Source organism: Microcaecilia unicolor, chromosome 8 (genome assembly GCF_901765095.1).
Source record: "Microcaecilia unicolor chromosome 8, aMicUni1.1, whole genome shotgun sequence".
NCBI lineage: Eukaryota > Metazoa > Chordata > Amphibia > Gymnophiona > Siphonopidae > Microcaecilia > Microcaecilia unicolor.
In genome coordinates this window covers 31591779-31611405 of record NC_044038.1, presented here as the reverse complement: position 1 = coordinate 31611405, position 19627 = coordinate 31591779, and the positions used below count along the sequence as shown (strand labels likewise).

Genomic DNA, 19627 nt, shown 5'->3' with positions numbered 1-19627 from the left:
GATGTTGTAAGCTATCAGGAGTCTAAAGCAATGACTTGCTATTGTCAGACAACCAGTTTCCTGGTCACTGATTAATGGGACTTGTAATTTTTCAATCTAATGCTGGTGCCAAGGCATATGACTCAAAGAAATGTAAGCTCCTCTGAGAAAAACGTGTATGGATTTTCGGAATCATCTTTCCCTCTTGTGGTCCGGTCACATCTTTCTGAAAGCTGCAAAAGCATTGTTACTGTATGTGTAGAACCTATTTTGAAGACCTCAAAAAGAAAGCATGTAACAGTTTAGTGATCTTAGCCAACCAGTATACATTGGAGCTTGGTAGCGATTTGCAGTTTACCTTGCTGGCAAATAATACATACTTCGAAATACACTTGACACTTGATTATGATATCCAGGAAGGATGACAGCATGACGGTGCACTATGGACACAGATGTTGAGGTCCGAGATATTTTGGGATCTCTAGTGTATCATTGTAGACTATTTCTTTGTTTAATTTCCTGTTATATTTTCACCAATGTATGTCTTTTCCTATACCAGCATAAGCTCGTATAATTTCTTGGAAAATTTATGAAATGTAATAAATAAATAAAAAACAAAACACAAGATATTTAACCACATTACAAATGAATCTATGTTATATGCTGGGTTTAATTATTGGGATTTATTAACCCCAGGACTGAGTACAGCAGGTACAGTTTATACTGGGACAAACTGAAGGTCCCTCAAGCCCAGTATCCTGTTTCCTACAGTGGTCATCCAGGTCACAAGTACCTGGCAAGATTCTGAGTAAATCACAAAAAATCAGGAAGAACAAATCCACAAGCCAAGTTAAACCTTAAACTCACTATATTAAACTTGGGTTCAAAATAATTTATCTTTTTTTATTTTTATGTATGCACTTTAAAAAAAAAAAATTTAAAAAAATACTATAAAGTGTTTTAAATTATATGGAATTATATGGGATTCTGAGTAAAACAGATTCTAGAAATAAGCAGTGTATTTTGCCAAGTCCATCTTAATGGCTTATGGGCTTTTCTTTTAGGAAGTAATCCAAATCTTTTTTAAACCCTGCTAAGCTAAGTGCTTGTACCGCATTCTCCAGAAACAAATTCCAGAGTTTAATTACACGTTGAATTGAGCTTGAGATGAAACTTATAACATATTTAATGAAAAAATGAATGGTCCAAACCTCAATTGTATTGTAAGAGATTCTGTGCTACATGAAACTATAACAGGTCTCCAGTGCATTGATAATGACAACACTCCCTAATCCGAGAGTATATGCAAGTTGATCAATCCATAGGAACATATACAGAAAGCATTTCTATCAAGTCTGCTGGCCCTATACTGATTTAGCATGCAAATTAATTATAAACATGGTTCTGTCAAACTGAAGCTTTTGAGTGACTTCTTGGTTTCAATAACACAGTAAAATAAATTTACTGCATTCTTATCTCATTACAATCCTTACCCCTACAACCCATTAAGAAGTTTTGAACACCTAGTAGCTCCAGGGCAAAACACTGATGGAGACAGAATACCAGGAAGGACTCCAAGGCATTAAACCAGCCCAGGCCCTGCAGCAATCTATGGCAGGAGTTAAAAATGCTCCCTCTCGTTCTCATTGAATGTTGCTACTATTTGCGTTTCTAAATGGAATGTTGCCATTCTTTGGGATTCTACGTGGAATGTTGCTGCTATTTGAGATTCTACATGGAATGTTGCTATTCTTTGGGATTCTGCCAGGTGCTTGTGACCTGGATTGGCCACTGTTGGAAGCATGACACTGGGCTAGATGGACATGACCCACTATGGCTATTCTTTTATTCTATAACAGGTAACCTAGAGTTAGGAGCCGTGTGCACAAAGTTATAGACTAGAGTACTTATGAGCGTGATTATGAATGTAAGTTCTTGCTGCACACTCAGCAGTATTCTGTAACATAGTTGCGCAATTTGCTTAGTGTATAAATTCAAGGGAGCATACATGTGGGCTGTGGCGTACCAAGGGGGGGCGGTGGGGCGGTCCGCCCTGGGTGCGTGCCGCTGGGGGGTGCCGCAGCGTGCGCCTGCTCTGAGTTTGCTGACTTCGCGCGTTCGCTGCAGCTCCCTCTGCTCTGCCCTGGAATAGGTTACTTCCTGTTCCAGGTCAGAGGGAGCTGCAGCGAACGCGCGAAGTCAGGGAACTCTGAGCAGGCACACGCTGCGGTACCCCCCCAGCGGCATGCACCCGGGGAGGGTCCGTGCTGCATCGTGGGGGGGGTGCTGCACCCGTGGGGGTCCGCGCTGCATCGGGGGGGCGCCGCCCCGGGTGTCCACCCCCCTAGGAACGCCACTGCATGTGGGTGGGGTTTGGGCAGGTCATGGGCAGGGCTTGGTTTGGGCACATGCTCCAATCACTAAGTTACTCCTCCACTTAGGGTATAGCTTTTCCTGCTAATGTTCCATCCATACCCTTACCCTATATCAACTGGCTCTTCCCTGGTTGCTGATCTATACTGTGGATCTATTTTTAGGCTACTATGGAGACAACTTCTACAAGCACTGAGTAAATATGGCCCTGCTCTGTTGTGCGTGGTTTTGGATTCTCTTACACCTTCGGGGCCTGTGAAAGCTGCTTCTGTAAAAGTTGGATTTGGGAACTGAAGCCAGGTCTCCTGCTTGGTTGTGCTGCCACGAGGCCATTGGCCTGCCCTTATTTACAGCAATACCTTCTACAGGTACAGAATTCCCTGACATGGTAAGATTCTATAAGGCCCTTTTACAAAGCTGCGGCAAAGATTGGCCTTAGCACACCCTTACACTGGTCTTCCCATGTGCTGAGGGAATTTTTACCACAGGGGTAAAATGGATGATTTTCAGATTTTTTCCATTAACGGCCATGCACTGATTTTCCCATTAGCGTGTGAGCCCCTACTTCCACTTATTTTGTAAGTGGTAGGAACGCACATGCCAAACTATGCTAAGCCGTGTTTTAGAATGCAAAAAAGGACATCCAGTGATCCTGTATAGATTGTGCACCCTATTCTTTAAATGGTGGCCTAAGAATTTTGGGTCGGCAGGGATGTGACCAATGAAGCACAAATTAAGCAGCCTTGTCCGTAAAAAATGTGATTATACTTTTCACGGTTAGCAAAATTTAATAGAGTTGTTCAATTGCTAGTAAAGATGAGGAAATGTGCAAGAGAGCATCTTTTTTTCTGCAGTTTGCTTCCATTTGCATAGATTTCTAACACATAATTATGCAGAATAACAATCCTGCCTTTATATTTCCTTTGATATTTGGAGAATAAAACCATGCATTAATAATAATATGTAGATATGAAGCTGTACTGCAAAATGATCGTCTACTCATAGCATAATGTTCCTTACTGTCATTTACTTTTCTTCCTGCTTTAATTATGCTTTTCATTCAGAATACTTGCCAGTTTTATGCATCGTTCTGATAAAATTCAATGCATTCCTTCCATCTGAATTTCTGAAAAACGTGCTTTTGCACAGTTTTTTTTTACTGTTTTATAATCTAATGAGTTCTGTGATCCAATTTTTTGTTCATTAATTTAATTTGCCAACAATTCTCTGTTAATTTTAGGTAATTATTTCCTTGCAGAAATGTATTAGAGGGTAAACCAGCAAAAAGAGAGTCATAGAAATGTATCAACTATTTTACTTGTATCCTTTTTATATATTTTACTGTACCTAACTGTTTACCACTACAACAGCCCTCAAGTCTGCAGGTGTTTCCTAGCTATAGATATAGTTGGTATTTTGTGGGTTTTGAAAGGCTCACAATTTCCACCACAAATGTACTAGTTAACTGGTAAATGGACCTGGATCTATTTCTCTACAGTCCATTGCAGGGCCACTGAGAGACAGGTTTGGGACAGGGCCGCCACAGCCGCCCCCCCCCTCCATCTGGGCTGCCGCCACCCCTGCCCTGCGCTGCTGGTCGCCTCCCCCCACCCCCCCAGGCTGCCACTGCCCTCGCCCCCTTACCTTTCTGTTTCAGCTTCTTTCTCAGTCTGTCACTCTTCTGCCCCTGCGGGCTAGGACCCAGGTAATGTCAGGAGAGAGACAGACCCTGGCACTGGACTTCCCTTAGAGTCTGCTCCTAGAGAATCTTGCCCCTATTCTCTCAGTAGCCCTGGTCCACTGCACTGACCACTAGCCTATTCCTGGGACCAGCTTTCTGCTCTATTAGGAGTGACTATAAAATCTGAAGCTATCACACAGCCTGGTATGTTTTGTCACTGTCACATCTTTGGGGGGGGGGGAGGGGGGTCAGTAACCACTGGGGAATCAAGAGGGGAGGGTCATGAATTAGTCCTTCCAGTGGTCAACTGGTGAGTTAGGGCACCTTTTTGTGACTAAGTCATGATAACAACGTCTAGTTTTTGTCCTAGACTTTTTTTTATCTTGTTCCATTATCCCTGGAAAACGTCCAAATTCTAGGCCCACCCAATCCTGACCAAAACATGCATCCAACACGCCCCAGTGTGCGGCAGTGCCAAAAAAGCAAAGAGGATGCTGGGAAACTGCGACAATCTATTGCGCAGGCTGGTACTGTTAGGATAACTCCCTCAGTTAGCTCCCAAAGGGAGGAAAATCATGAGGAGGGGAAGGCTCGGTCAGCTTTTCAATTGATTTCTTTTAACAAAGTTGGATATTGATTTTGCTAAGATTAAAAATGCATTTTTCCCCTAGATTATATTCCCTCGTCCTGACTAAAAATGGCAAAGCACGGTCTTGCCCCTTTGTTGTTTAGGATGGTAAATCAAAGTCTTGAGTTAGGGATTGTTCCGGCCCACTGCAAACCTTCAATAGTACGACCAGTAGTTAAGGATAACACAAAGGATTGCTTGAAACCTCAGAATTATAGACCTATCTCCAATTTTGCCAGTTCCGGCCAAGATAATAGAGCAGTTGGTTTGGGAGCAACTGACATCTTTTGTGGAGTCAGCAAACATTTTGCATCCTAGACAAGCTGGGTTCAGGGTGGGACACAGCACAGAAACGTTGGTTTGTGCAATGTCAAATGAAGTTTAGGAATCTTTAGATAATGGAAACATCTTACGTGCTGTGTCCATAGGCGGTCGGTGGCCCAACTGTTTGGGGAGGTTAAAGGGGGCGGGGTTAGGGGTGGAGCCAGGGGTGGAGCTTAAATCCATAATTGTCTGATAACACACAGAAAAAAAATAAAAATAAAAGTCACAATTAAGACCTTTTATTAAATATAGATATTAGATATGTATCATATGTCAAAGAATAAAGTGGTTGCTCAAAGCATACACTAACCACAATCGCTCAACCGCAAAACACTATGCACAACTTTGTGCAAAAACACACTCAGAACCTTACTGTACCATAAATATTACACTGGGCAGAACTTAATACACCAATATACCACCCACACGGAAAATGCAGACTGTCAACAATATGAAACAAGGAATCATAATATCACAATTCTCATGTACAGCCACAAAACACCCTAATTCATGTTTAATGCGGGATAAAATGCCATAGACTAGGAGAGTGGCCTAGTGGTTAGGGTGGTGGACTTTGGTCCTGGGGAACTGAGGAACTGAGTTTGATTCCCACTTCAGGCACAGGCAGCTCCTTGTGACTCTGGGCAAGTCACTTAACCCTCCATTGCCCCATGTAAGCCGCATTGAGCCTGCCATGAGTGGGAAAGCGCAAGGTACAAATGTAACAAAAATAAAATAGATACTATTGGAGATTCTACATGGAATGTTGCTACTATTGGAGATTCTACATAGAATGTTGCTATTCCACTAGCAACATTCCATGTAGAAGCCTGCGCGGCCACATTGGTGATCTGCAAGGGCCAACTTCAATCTCAAATAGTAGCAACAGTGGAGGAGTGGCCTAGTGGTTAGGGTGGTGGACTTTGGTCCTGGGGAACTGAGTTCAATTCCCAGCACAAGCAGCTCCTTGTGACTCTGGGCAAGTCACTTAACCCTCCATTGCCTGCCCCATTGAGCCTGCCATGAGTGGGAAAGTGTGGGGTACAAATGTAACAAAAATAATAAAGTAAATAAATATAAACTTTTAATGTTGAGCACCAAAGTGGACATATTCCAAACACTATAATGAAAATAAAATTATCTTTTCTACCTTTGTTGTCTGGTGACTTTGTTTTTCTGATCATGCTGGCCCAGTATCCGATTCTGCTGCTATCTGTCCTCTTAACTCCATTTCCAGGGCTTCCTTTCCATTTATTTCTTTACTTTCCGCCTTTCTTCTTAATTTCTTGTCCTACATCTGTAAGTAAAAGCTGGGTCCTCTGCAGACTTGACTATCCAGTGGATCCAGCTTCTGCCTATTTTCTCCATCCATGTGCAGTTTTTCTCCTCTTTTCATTTTCCCTCATCTCATCTCCTTCCTCTCTCTTCCCTCCCCTCCCCTCTATGTCCAGCAATTTCTCCTCTCTCCCTGGGCCCAGACCTCCCATCCATGTCCATCCATGCTCCTCTCTCCCCTGCCTCCTCCATTCATCCATATCCAGCAATTCCCCTCTCTCCCTGGGCCCTGCCCTCCCATCCATGATCCTCTCTCCCCTGCCCCCCTCCATTCACCCATATTCAGCAATTCCCCTCTTTCCCTAAGCCCTGCCATCCCATTCATCTCACTCTCTCCCCTGCCCCAACTGCCCACCCTCTTCTCCCCCCAAGATCCCTTTACTTTTTTTTTTCTTTCAAATTTACCTCCGAGTCTGGCAGCGTAGCGTCAGTGAAAGCGCTCCCACTAAAAGTGCTTCTCTTCGCTCAGTGACCCGCCTTCTTCTGATGTCATGACATCATGACGTCAGAAGAAGGCAGGGCACTGAGCAAAGAGAAGCGCTTTTACTGGGAGCGCTTTCACTGACGCTGTCTGTCGCTGCGCTGCCGGACTGGAGGTAAATTTAAAAGAAAAAAAAGGAAACGGATCTTGGGGGAAAGAGGGCGGGCAGTTGGGACGAGCGTCGTCGTCATCAGGATCCGATCTTCGGCTGGGGAGGCTTAGCCTTCCCAAGCCTCCGATACCGGGCGCCTATGGCTGTGTCCCTGGAACTGGTCTCAGCCTTTGATTTGATAGATCCAGTGCTAATGTTACAGTGTTTAGAAGATATAGGAATAACAGGAAATGTTTTGCAATGGTTTTCTTCGTTTTTACATAAGAGAACATTTCAGGTTTCATTGGACTCAGAATCTTATCAGTTATTTCATTTGCAATGTGGGGTTTCACAGAGCTCATTTGGGTGCATTTCTTTGTCTGGTTCATGCATGTTTTCAGCTTTTCTCCTTCCCCTGCACCAGTTCTTGCTCAGGGCTCAATGTCACATGGTGCCACTGGTAAACCACCTGTTCACCCTATTCTAAATCCAGCCCTTGCCACTACTCAATGAAGCAATTCTATAAGGTGGCACGAAGCTTAGGCACTAAGAGTGGCGATGATCTATCATTCAGCCAAACCAGGTACCAATCTCAAGTGAAGACACCTTGTTTAAATTCCAGCATATTTTTATTACATAGGTAGAAAATTAACAAGTATCATGAAGCTCATTAGGGCCTTAACACGCATTAGAACATAAGAGAAGCCATACTGGGTCAGACCAGTGGTCCATCTAGCCCAGTATCCTGTTTTCTAAACAGTGGCCAAGCCAGGTCACAAGTTCCTGGCGGGAACCCAATGTGTTAGCACACATTCAATTTGTTTGGGTGCCTTAAAATGTTAGACGGCATACAAACCCAGTTTTACATATGTGCACCTATGAATTAATGCATGTACAACTGATTTGCCCACATTAGAGAGTTTTAAAAAAAAAAATGTGTAAAACAAACAAAAAAATGGAGAAAAAACATTCAGAAAAATCCAAAAAAGAAGCAAAACGTTTTTGGTCATGCACATTATTTATTTCTTTTAAAGGTGGAAGTTTGTCCTATCATGTGCACCCTCTTCTGCATCACCCTCCCTCCCCCCCCCCACCCCAATCATTCAACACCTTTTACATGTGGAAAAGCCTGATGGCGCTGCAAGAAATTATCTTCACACAAGATTTGGTAGAATTTGGTCCATTTGCCGGGACTATTTTCTGAAACGGCTTCAGACGCCTCAAAACACGGCTGCAAGACTTATCCTGGGGAAATCTCGCTTTGTTCCTGCTCAGCCACTCCGTATTCAACTACACTGGCTCCCTGTCAAAGACCGTATTACATTTAAAATCTGTTTACTTACACACAAGATTATGGTGAATGCTTACTCTAATCGATCTGCCCTCTAGAAATACCCTGAGATCTGCAAGGACCTACCTCAATCTTCATTACCCCACCTGCAGGCATGTAAAATACAAGACTCTTTATGCTTCGTCCTTCCCCTACATCAGCCCACAATCTTGGAATGTTCTGCCCAGTGGCGTACCAAGGGGGGGGCGGTCCGCCCCGGGTGCACGCCACTGGGGGGGTGCCGCGCGCCGGTCAGCGTCGTTCGTTTCCATGCTCCCTCTGCCCCGGAACAGGAAGTAACCTGTTCTGGGGCAGAGGGAGCATGGAAACGAACGACGCTGACCGGCGCGCGGCACCCCCCCAGCGGTGTGCACCCGGGGGGGAGGGGGTTCGTTCGCCAGGGTGGGGGGGTGTCCTTTCGCCGGTGGGGGGTCGCGCTGCACGGGGGGGCTGCGCTGCACCCGGGAGGCCGGGGCGCATCGGCGATCCGCCCCGGGTGTCAGCGTCCCTAGGAACGCCACTGGTTCTGCCAAGACAGCTTAAGGAGCTCATCGACCATCAACAGTTCAAGAAGTCCTTAAAAACCTTCTTATTTGCCAAGGCTTATCCCCCTGGCTACTCCTCTGTTTAACCTCTGTCTCTTGTTGGCTCTTCACCCCTGTCATTTACCCGTGTCCTCCCACGTACCTTCCCCTCCTGTCACATTCTGTTGCTGTGCCATCTCTGTATTGAATTGTATCCTCTTGACTTAATGTAAGCCACATTGCGCCTGCTTATGCGGGAAAATGTGGGGGTAAAAATGCACCAAATAAATAAATAAATAAATCTACGTTAGAGTTATAAAGGGAAGGGAAACCACATCCATTTCTTATGAATAAAAAAACAAGAATCAAAGTGGCAAAAGAGATAGCAAGACACTCTAATACTGTAACTTCAATGTAGACAAAGGGCTCATCCTAAACAAACCATGGCAACTGCTCATTCAAAAGAAATTTAGCCCAGAAAGGACTGGTGCTGAGGACAAGTCTTCTTCCTCTCTCCCCCCCCCCTAAAGTTTTAGAATATAACTTACAGAAATTCCTTCCCCCTCCAGAGTCAGAACTTTCTAGTGAATTTCTAGCTTCATTTCCTGACAAAATAACACAATTCAGATCTTTTTCACCATACTAAGAGCAATAAATACCTTGAAAAATAACAGTGAAACACTAAAAAAAACTCAGGAAAACGTTATATATTTTAAAAAAATGAAAGAAAAGACCTCATTAGAACTGGTACAGTGAAGACGACCCTCCCCCAGCCAATCAGGTTTGAGAAACTGATATATAAAGATAAACTGTAGACCTCACAGTATGCCCAGAAGAAAGCCACAGTACAATAGCTGAAACATCAACTCTACCTACTCAGATGCCACAAGACTCAGACAACCCCAACAATATATTTTTAAAAAACTGTAAAAACTACCAACTAGACACCACCTCCCCACGCCCCCCTCAGATTTCTCACCAACTCTGAAAAGGGGGAAAAGTTCAATGACTCCCTCCCCTCAGGATCTACCTCATCAGCAAAGTTGCCAGAGCTGCGGGTTTCTCGCCCAATTGGTCTCCTTTCCATGACCCGCTGCGGCTTTTTCACGCTGTGTCCGAGTTGCGGGATTTTGGGCGGCTTTTTTTTTTGCCCTGCTGCGATTTTTTCGCCGACCGCAGTTTTTCATGGCCGCGGGTTGGCTGGTTTTCCCGCGGCCGCAGCCAATAGAAGCCCCACGGAGGCAGGCTTAATGATGTCATTTGTATGCAAATGGCCTCACTAATATGTATTAATGATGTCATTCATATGCAAATGACTTTGTGCGGTTTTTGGGCTGTTTTTGGGCGTGGAAAATTTTTCCCATCTGGCAACACTGCTCATCAGAAAGCTTGGTGCAGCTAGGTCCTGTCATTCCAGTCATTCCACCCCCACCCTGTCAGATTGTCACTGAAATGCTTTGATGTCTCACTTATATATACTGTCATCTACCAAGATTTGCTTATTTCCAATCTGACGAAGAAGGGCAACCTTCGAAAGCTAATCAAGAAATGTACTAAGTTATGTCCAATAAAAAAGGTATCATCTTATTTTCTTTTTCATGTTTTATTTTGTTTTATTTCTATTGATTATCTTTAAAAGTGGACTAACACAGCTACCACACCTCTCTGCTCAGTTAAAGAATGAAACACACACACACATTCAGTTTGATTCTCCTAAGCCTCTCTTCATATCAAACTGGGGCAAAAAAATGGAATAATTCTTCATATCTCTTTGAAAATCTTCCGTATATTCCCTTCGAAGGGAAGATTAAATGTGCTCTTGTCAACACATGCATGACCTTGGATCACATTAGAGCCATAGGATATCTTTTGCTTCCTTCCCTTTCATTGTCTTCTGAAAGAAAAGATATCAGAGACGAATTGGTTCTTCGTTTAAGAAACTGCAGTCACTTTCAAAGTATGCTCATCAGATGCAGGACCTGGCCTACTTAGAATAACAATTTATTTTTGTGATAAAAAATGAACACATTTTTGGAAGGAAGCTACTTTTTATCCCTCTGAGGCGATATTATATCTCATGGATGCCCAAATTAAACATTCTAGAGTCAAACATTCTATCGTGTAAAAGAGATTCAGGGCAGAAGTGCAATAATGTAAGTGATTGGTGACAGCTGTTTTGCTATCCTCTTCATTATACAATATAAACTGCGTTATATAATCCAGGGATATTTTGCAAAATAATGTGCTCACGAAGAAACCAACTCAAAGGCAAAGTATTAAACTAAAAGATTAATTTCTCACTTGTGTCACCTTTGTTACTGCAAAGAAGGAAAAGTCCTCAGAGGTCCTGAGTCAAATCTCAACCGCTCCCTTAGAACCTATGTTTTCCTTCATAGGTCAAAAACCTCCTTATGGCTTTACTGAAGAAATGTTTATTTAATTTGTAAAGCCATGAGTTGAAACGGGTTGAGCTCTTTAAGCTAAGTGCCATTCATGTAATAATTAGTGAGCGCTGAGATAGTGTTTTTATAAAAAGAAATCTACATTAGAAATTAATGATTAAAAATTAATGTAAAGTCATAAGGAGGTTTATGACCTATGAAGGAAAACAAGGTTCTAAGAAAGCGGTTGAGATTTGACTCGGGACCTCTGAGGTCTTTTCCTCCTTCGCGGTAACGAAGGCGACACAATTGAGAAATTAACTTTTTATGTTTAATACTTGTCATTGAGTTGGCTGCTGTCCTGTTCACCAAAATCTGTGATCTTTGGTCTGTGAGGACTAATTTATTGCCCAACTCACCGTCATCACAATTTGTAATCATAACCCATATTTTTGAGAGTTTTCTCTTGCTCCTTTAAAAACTCCTGTCAATATTTAAACTTTGAGGTCGGTGTTTGACTTAAACACTGGCTGCAATGTTTAAATTATTCACGAATACTCGGCATCACTATCCCAATAGTGAACAGCGCTGAATATCTGTGAAAAATAGGACGCGCTGCTACTATCCGTGAAAACAATATTCAAGCTGCTATCCGGATAGTTCTCTGGATAAATTTAGTGCATCAAGTTGTCTTTTGCAACTTTTTCCAGATATCACCACTAGCTGGATAACTTCCCTCTTTGCTCACGCACTGCCCCAGCCCCAGATAGTATCGAGGTGGTCTGTAAGGATATTCAGCAGCATTATCTAGATAGCGCTGCTAAATTTCAACAGATTTTGGGTAAGGCATTTATTTATCAGGATAAAGACTGTCTTTATGATTTTGAATATCAGACCCTTTAATTCTCATGAAATAGCAAACAATATTCTGAAATTCTAATAATCACTAGTTCACAAGATTTCTTTCAACAACCCATGAAAACTTATCAGTGGCATCTCCTCAAAGGTATTCTTATATTCTTACGGTTTATTCATTATTCTGACTTTGATCCGACGGTAAGGTTTTTGACCGTGTTATACCAGACCCCCAAAACATTCTAGGCTTCATATTCAAAGGATTTATACTATATTAAATTGGACTCTTTAAAATATTTACTAGTGCTAAGCATGTAACTCATACTCAAAAATTTCACCAAACTCCTAAATTTAGGAGTATAAAAAGTAGGTGGCAATAGGGGTGGTCTTAAGGGCAGGAGTGATGCCCACTGTTCCTTCTAAGCTGAGCAGGGGTCCTCCAACTGGATTGCTGCCGGGGGGGGGGGGGGGGTTCAATATTGTGTTTTCAATCACTTGGAACAGGCAGGTTCCCTGGAGTCCTATAGAGCTTGCCTGTTCCTCACTGTTGAAAATGTGATAGTGAAACAGCACCACTCACTGGCAGGACTGTAGGTGGGGGATTCCTGCTCAGCTTACAGGGAACAGTGGCGATGCCCACGCGCTCCTATCTGTCGCAGCTCCAGCCTCAAAATGACTGCCATCACCTCTAGCAGCAGTCTCATATGTACTCTCTTTTACCTTGAGGCTGCTGCTAGGGGTCACTGTGGCCATTTTGAGGCTGGAGCCATGAGGAGCAGAAGCGAGGGATACCAACGTTAGACCTTGGGGGCCTGGTTAGGGGCTTCTTGTCTTCAGAGGGAGGAGGGATCGAGGGGAGGGAGGAAGGACTCAAAGGGATAAGAGCACCTGCTGAATATCTGCCAACACCCACATAAGATCCAGCGTTTCCCCAGATATTCAATGCCAGTGCCCAGATTTGGCCCGGCATTGAATATCAGGGCCTAATTTTGCCCGTGGCAGTCCATATTTAATAAAATGTTAGCTGCTGCCAGCTGAATATTGACCAGATCATTTATAAATAAAAGTCAGGCCAAACTGTAGGAGCACAATTTTTATACACCTAAATTTAGGTGAATTTTCAGCTGAAACTTAGGCTCATATGTTTGGCTGAAAATAGAGGACAAATTTGAAGGACAATTCAATAAGCTATAACTAGGTGGTGTACAAAGAAACGTACACATTTTCCACACAACATAAATATATGCAGACTGCTTATAAAAAGTTCTCTCTTCATGTAATTATAAAAATGCGGACACAAGTAATTGAGTTTTCAAAAACTTCCTAAAATGTGTCCTGCTAACACACTGGCGGAGCTGACCAGACAATTTATTCCATAATATAGTTCCAGCAGAAGCAAAGGCAGTGGCTCGAGTATCTGCATAATGCAATTGCATCAATGTATCAGTTGACAATAGTTTATAGAATAGTAAGGTAGCGCTTATGCACACGATCGGCACCAATAATTGGCAATTACTACTACTACTTATCATTTCTAAAGCGCTACAGAGTAGCAAGATTCCGGAATCCCAAAGAGTAGCAAGATTCTGTGTAGAATTCAAAGAGTAGCAAGATTCCATGCAAAAACTACTACTGCTACTTATCATTTCTATAGCGCTACTAGACGTACGCAGCACTGTACACTTGAACATCTCAAGGGCATTTATGTACAGGAAGAGAGCCTTTTCCAAATGAAGGAGAGCTCTGGAATGAGGGGGCATATGACAAAGTTAAGAAGGAATAGGCTTAGGAGCAACCTGAGGAAGTATTGTTTCACAGAAAGGGTGGTGGAGGCGTGGAATGGCCTCCCAGTGGAGGTGGTGGAGTCGAGGACTGTTCCAGAATTTTAAAAGGCATGGGATAAGCATGTGGGATCGCTTAGGACCAGGAAGAATTAGGGGTTACAGAGGATGGGCAGACTGGATGGGTCATATGGCCTTTAACTGCCGTCATATTTCTATGTTTCTATTGCAGAGACTCCGTAGAAGAAAGCCTCTTTCCAGCCATTTGTAGTGTCCAGGGCAGGCAAGAGAATTTGCAGTCCTCTGCCCCAGCTCCTAGTTAAGGCCCTGTCCAGTCCTCTCCTTCAATCACTTCTACTAATCAATAAACCATTCTGTCTTCTTTTATATATATAGCGATAGTATTTTGCCTCTCAGTTTTGCATGTTTCCATGTTTTATAATTGCCTCCCCCCCCCCCCCCCCCCACACAGTATAGTGAGCTGCTTTTCAAATTAATAATCCAATTGGTTTTGGAACATTGAACTAGAAAACTTAAGGCAGCCGTTCTCATTATGTCTTCAACCATTCTCACTTTCAGGATCCTCATAATAAATAGACACAAGATATATGAACCTGTTCTTAGACCCACTGTATGCAGATATAGCTCGTTTCTGTGTATTAAGGATAGCCTGAAAATCCGATTGACATGTGAGAGGAAGTGGTCACAGGGACTAAGCTAAAAACCACTTAAGAATTTGATTGTCCTGCTATGGAAAATCCAGCGCTCTTTAAGCTGCTAAACACAGCTTAGGTGTCCTCTGGGATCCTGTTGTGGAAAAGGCATAAAAAGTAAGTAGGTTATCCTCTAGAGACTCCAAGTATCGAAATAAGTAGGTTTGTTACTTGTACATCTCACAATAGAAGTTTTGCAAAAATAAAATCAATCATCCCACTAAAATACATTCCAGAGTAACATTAGGAAATATTTTTGCAGAGAAACATTGGTAGATAGGGGGAGGGGGGATGCAGACAAAAACAGTGAGAGCATTCATGAATCCTGGGACAAGCAGAGAGGATCCTTTATTGTGAAGAAGAGAAAACAGAGTTGAGAATCAAGTGAGGGCTATGATTGTAACAGGAATGAAACTCAGCAGACAAGGTCGGCTCTAAAATCTTTACCTGCTGACACACACCTTGTTTCCATGTCATATAGTCAAGTGAGCTATACAGTGATCTATATCCCTCCTCAATGGCTAACTTAGGCCCCGATGCTCTAAATTCCGGCTCTGTACGGAACATTGCCGGAGAAATAGCACCGGAACACCACAGCAGAACAACTCCCTAACTCTCAATGCTATTGATATGCAAATATAGGCACGCTGTTACCATTGAGCATTAGGGAGTTCAGGGGGAGGATTGTGCCTGGCGCATTCGCTCAAGAGTTGTGCGTTAATCACAGCTCTTGTGCGTATGCTCAGTCAACCAGAGGGGGAGGAGGAAGAGCTGCCAGTTGCCTCTGTCACTGCCTGCGTCAGAGAACCAGTTACTTGCCAGACTGCAATCCCAGCAACTGGATTTTTTTGCACATACAAGTCTGGTCCAGATCACAAGTAAATGTACATTTAAGTCGCGTTTTCTGTTTTAAAAGTAGCACTTGTATCACAAAAGCAGCTGCTCCAGGTTTTTTTCAGACGGATTCCTCCTCTCCCTCTTTTCAGCCCCTAATATTTAATTTTACGTCATAAATTCGGCAATCTTGCAAGCCCTGCGCTTTTTCCTGTTCTTCCCGCTTCTTGGCGTCTTGAGACACCTAACGCCAGTTCTGAGTGGCATAAGGTTCCTGGCGGTAAGGGCACCCTTGTTTAGGGCGCTCTTCTTTGAGCATCAGAGGGAATAGGAAATCACCTAATTTAAATGCTATTAAGCATGTTATCTGTGTTGATCTGGGTCAAAGTTCATTATCTCCAGCAGTAAGTGCCTCTGAGCATCGTGCAGTGGCAAATGTACTATTGTTTAAGAAAGATGAAGTCATTTCTTTAAAGTTCATTTAACTTGGAAATGTAAGCATAAGTGGCTTAAGTTTGATCATTATTTATCTAAACACTCAGCAATCTTCAGTGTTCCATAAGAATGTTTCCTCTCATCTGCTCATTTCTTATATTGTTATATGCTTCATGTTTGAAGCGTTTTGTTCCTTATTATATGCATACATAACATGTTAATAACATAAATTGGCTCTAAATGCTTTTGTATTATTGAGGGGAATAATCGAATGGCGCCGGCGATCTATTTTGGTGGCGCCGCAAACAGCTGGCCAAACCGTATTATCAAAAAAGATGGCCGGCCATCTTTTCTTTCAATAATACGGTTTGGCCCGGCCAAATGCCAGAGTTTGCCGGGTTTGAGATGGTTGGTTTTGTTTTTCGGCGATAATGGAAAAAAATGCCGGCGATCTCAAACCCAGTGAAATCCAAGGCATTTGGTCGTGGGAGGAGCCAGCATTTGTAGTGCACTGGTTCCCCTGACATGACAGGACACCAACCGGGCACCCTAGGGGGCACTTCTAAAAATTTAAAAAATATATACAAATACCTCCCAGGTGCATAGCTCCCTTACCTTGGGTGCTGAGCCCTCCCAAAACCCACTCCCCACAATTCTACCCCACTACCATAGCCCTTATGGGTGAAGGGGGGCACCTACATGTGGGTACAGTGGGTTTTGGGGGGTTTGGAGGGCTCAACACTTACCACCACAAGTGTAACAGGTAGGGGGGGGGGGGTGGGCCTGGGTCTGCCTGCCTGAAGTCCACTGCAACCAACAAAAACTGTTCCAGGGACCTGCATACTGCTGTCAGGGAGCTGGGTATGACATTTGAGGCTGGCATACAGGCTGGCAAAAAAGGTTTTTATTTTTATTTTTTTAGTGTGGGAGGGGGTTGGTGATCACTGGGGGAGTACGGGGAGGTCATCCCCCATTCCCTCCGGTAGTCATCTGGTGAGTTGGGGCACCTTTTTGAGGCTTGGTTGTGAAAATAAAAGGACTAAGTAAAACCGGCGAAATACTGATTAACGCTGCTTTTTTATTCCATTATCCGCGAAAGCCGGCCATCTGGTAGCCACTCCCATGCCCGCCCATGTCCCACCTTCGCTATGCCGCCGACACGCCCCCTTGAACTTTCGCCGGCTCAGCGACGGGAAAGCGGCGATGCTGACAAAAAAAGCAGCTTTCGATTATACCGATTTCGCCGCTTTTGAGAGATCGCCGGCGATCTCCCGATTTGTGTCGGAAGATCGCCGGCGATCTCTTTTGAAAATAAGCCTGATTGTAATGTTAAATAACCTTAATAAAGATGATTTTTTTTTTTTAAAACAGTACAACGGGGAGTTCTCAGGCATCCCATAGTAGTTTTGGCATCTGTGTGCACTTCTCATGCACTAAAACATACTTTTTATTTTGTTAGCGCTGGGGGTGGAGAGTAGCTGTGCCCAGCACTAATCGATTAGCACAGCTACATCACCGCGCACTAACCAATTAGCGCTTGGCTAGCTTGTGAGCCCCTACCACCTAGAAAATAGGTGTAGTTAAGGCCTCACGGGCTAATGGCAAAATTAGTGCACAGCCATTATTGCAAAAATGGAAAATGCAGCCATTTTACAGCCTCAGCATGCGGGAAACCCACGTGCTAGTCATAGCACAGGCCACACTTTAGCACAGCTTAGTAAAAGGACCCCTTAGTTACTTCGTACATGCAACCTCATTCATATGATAATGGTATCTTTGCAAATGATGTATGATTTTGGAGAAGCTGACACATATTTAATCTTGCAATGAATATTTCAGAAACCATGGACAATCATGGAGACCATCTCTGATCATACAGTGCACCTTTCTGGAACTTGATGCATGGATCTTAAATAATGCTCTTGGGGGCATTCCAGATATGACCGCTGAAGAAAAAGTGCGTTTAGATTTAGTAAATGCAACATAGCCTGCACTGTCTAGATCAAATGTTAAGCTGTTATTTTGTCCTTGGAAATCACGCACTTGTTTCACAATTCATGAACACTTCTAACAATGGACGTGTCTTTTATTCACTTTCAGAAGAATTATGGATGAATGGCTACAAACAAAGAGAATTGTCCAAAACCTCACCTAAAAGTTATCACGTAAAAGGACACCAGTTCAGATTGCAGTCTCATTTGAAAAAAAAGTTGGAGAGTGTGACACAATGGTCATCTATTGGCGAACTTCAGGACGTCTACATGTAACACGGTGATAAGGCATGATAAAATATGTCTCATAAGGGTGGCAGGGGATATGGGAGGGGGTATATTTGGTGAGGGGTGTCTGTGGTACCTCCAAAAGGTTTATAATCTATTAACTTCATTTGCTAACCTGTTCTAATGTGATTTAATGCATTGTAGGGGTTGTATATAACCCCACTATATAACCTTACCCCTTCTCAACCCCCTTTGTACCTGAAACACATGAACCTTATCCAACCACAATATCACATTGAGCCTGCAAATAGGTGGGAAAATGTGGGATACAAATGTAACAAATAAATAAATAAATATATGAGAAAGGATAAAATCTGCTGAAGCATATATGACCTGGGGTGCGTGTATGAGCCTGGGTCAGAGGAGTGAGCTGCAGAGAGTATACTCTTTCCCTGGTCCTTCTTCTTTCATTGTCTTCCACGTTCCCATTTCTACCTCTTCTTTGCATTCTCCCTTTCCTCCTTGAACTTGTCATGTGCCCCCTTCCTTGTATTCTTTTTGTCTCCTACATTCCCCTTCAACAGCTCTTTCCTCCCTCCACCCTCGTACTCTGTACTTCCTTCTTCCTTGTATTTTTCACTCCCTTTTTCTGATCTGCTCTTTCCCTCTTCAAACTTCATATCACCTGCTTGTTAGCTCCTACATATGTTTAGGTGCTGGGTCCTGGGCTCCCCATCACCCCACCACTTCTACCAGGTATTCGGGTAGCAAGGTCTGGCTTCCCTTCCATCCCAGAGCTCACTGCCTCCTGCCTCCTCTTCAGCTTTAGTCCTACACTTATGCTGTTTGCCCTTATATATATGGATGGATAAACAAATAGACAAATAGGTAGATAGACTAACCCTGAACAACAGGGCGCCCTCACTTTTTTGTAAAACATATCAAAAAGACATTATTTTGAAAAATTCCCCAGGGTGTGAAGCTTGAGGAAGATGGCAGCTTGCTAAAGGAGCTCCATGAGATACCGTTAGCCCACTAGTTATGCAAAAATCTAAGTTCTGGGTGTTTCCTGTTGAGCGCATTATAGCACTGGTTGACACCTCTGTGGTGTCTGGTCCAGGTCTGGAAGATGGCAGAGATTCAGCCTGCCTTTCTTTGAAGTAGGCAGCTTGTCTTCAAAGGAGCAGGGTTCTCCAGCACAACCACCCCCACCCTCACTCCACCCCCGAAGTTGGCCGACTGTGACACAGGGGAGAGCACAGGATGTGCAGCAAGTCCAACTAGGAAGTGAAGAGATGGCCGCAGGAGCACTGCAGGAACTTCAATCTCTGGCGTCAGTATCCAGATACCCTGTACAGACTGAGGTAACAAGCTTGGAGGAAGCAGGGCAATTTGTTCACCAGACACACACTAAGAGTTTTGGGGGGATTTTTGGCAGATAACGGGATTGAATTTGCCCCTGTGCCATAACCTCAGGTCTTTAATCTACAGAACATTTGGGATGCAATTTCTTGTCTTCAGGCCGTGCTGGGCACCCATTTGCAGAAGCAATCCTTACACTTAGAAATAGTTGGTGAGTCCTCTATCATAAAAACAAGAATACATACATTAGAAAATACAATTGGGATGTATGATGCTGGGCTCCAGACTTTGGAGTCTCAGA

General features: G+C 43.4%; 1 long non-coding RNA gene across 1 annotated transcript in view; it reads left to right on the top strand.

Annotated features, from left to right (window-relative positions):
• Positions 1-18285, top strand: part of LOC115475645 — a 183688-nt gene extending 165403 nt beyond the window's left edge. The window contains exons 2-3 of the long non-coding RNA XR_003943077.1: positions 2517-2720; positions 17846-18285. This is a non-coding gene — a long non-coding RNA (uncharacterized LOC115475645). The remainder of the gene's footprint in view (positions 1-2516; positions 2721-17845) is intronic.
• The last annotated feature ends 1342 nt before the right edge of the window (positions 18286-19627 follow it).